General features: G+C 38.2%; 1 non-coding gene across 1 annotated transcript; it reads left to right on the top strand.

Moving 5' to 3' along the window:
• Nucleotides 1-702: 702 nt before the first annotated feature.
• LOC137274906 (U2 spliceosomal RNA) lies at nucleotides 703-886 on the top strand. Its single transcript, XR_010956258.1, has one exon. It is a non-coding gene; the product is annotated as a U2 spliceosomal RNA (small nuclear RNA).
• The last annotated feature ends 631 nt before the right edge of the window (nucleotides 887-1,517 follow it).

Raw genomic sequence — 1,517 nt, 5'->3', positions numbered from 1 at the left:
GACTTTTGTCGCTTTCCGCTATCTGTCTTTTCCTGGTACTGGCTTTCAACTTCAGTATTTGGTAAAATCAATCCCGATCATTTATTAGAATTACATATTTAACTTAATAGATAAATATATGCACATACTTTTGCTCTAACTGACTGACACTTTGTAGCCATAATGTGGCATAAAAGTTTGTGAATCTATCTATATATTATGTACGCTTCATTTGAGTTTATTGGTTTACGTACGCTTCATTTACCCTTGTTTCCTTTTCGAATGCTTCATTTATGCTCGCTTCATTCAGTTCATACTTCATTTGATCTTTATATTGTAAATATGTATTGTGCATGTAGCCAGGTTTTGGCATGTGTAGCATTTTACATAGTGATGTTGTGCATGTATATTGTTTGTATAGTGTGATGTATATAGTATGTGCATGTTGATGATTCTTTATATATATATATGGTTTGATTGGTTGTCAGTTAGAATATGGCATGTTTGTTTGTATTTCTCGTTTGTTAATATATATTATGTATGCTTCATTTACGTGTGTTTCATCTAGATCTATCTTCATTTGATGTATATAGTGTGAATGTGTATTGCATGTAGCCAGGTTTGGCAATTTCCTCTTTTAGTTCTTTAGTTGTTAGCGCTGCAGGGCAAAACTTCTTTTTTGTGATATACTTTTAGGCCGAGCTTGTAAATTTGTTATATGCATTAAATTTTATCAAAAAGAAAAAAAAAGTATCTGTTCTTATCAGCTTAATATCTGATACGTGTCCTATTGGAGACATCGATATTAAACTGATTTTTGCAACGGGATGAGGTGCCACGGAGCTTGCTCCGCCCTCATCACGGGTTGACCCGGTATTGCAGTACCTCCGGGAATGGCTCACCACTCATAATACAATTCAAAAAATAGAACGCTTAACTTAGCCCTCTCTTTTCCACATATCATTTCCCTTTTTTAATCTCACTTTGCCTACCTTTTCGCGCGTCCGTTTCACTGGAGGCACCATGCAACCACTTCCAAACTGAAGAAATGGACCCATCCACTCAACCACATTGTACTCCGACCAAACCAAGCCCCGGGAAGTTCCTCAAAGTGATTTATTTTCCACTTGCAGTTTGTCTGTCCCAGTATCCAAGGACGTTGGCCATGGTGTCGCACGCCGGTAATAACGTCGTAGATTCTCACACCCTCACAACCACATTCTGCCCGATAACACACGTCTTAAGAGCCAGCTAACCCCTAGTAAGTGTTTTCAAGTGGTAAGGAGATACCAGAAACTTCGGCGCGTTTCCCCTGGATCAGTTTACATTGAAATTTCAAAATGTCTTTAACTTTCATTATATTTTTTAAATAAAACAACATTTGTGACTAAAGTTCACGTATCCTACCATTGTTTTGATACTTGCACTGTATTTAAGTTTAGTGGATTTAGTCCACGCGGTCAGTTGCACTGTTTGTTTACGCTTGTCTGGGGGTGACTGCACAAACTCCTCCAAGTGCTGTGTCCCCGCGCCTCGTT

Source organism: Haliotis asinina, chromosome 2, assembly GCF_037392515.1.
Source record: "Haliotis asinina isolate JCU_RB_2024 chromosome 2, JCU_Hal_asi_v2, whole genome shotgun sequence".
Lineage (NCBI taxonomy): Eukaryota > Metazoa > Mollusca > Gastropoda > Lepetellida > Haliotidae > Haliotis > Haliotis asinina.
Note: the sequence above shows the minus strand (reverse complement) of the source record. Positions and strands in the feature narration are given on the sequence as shown.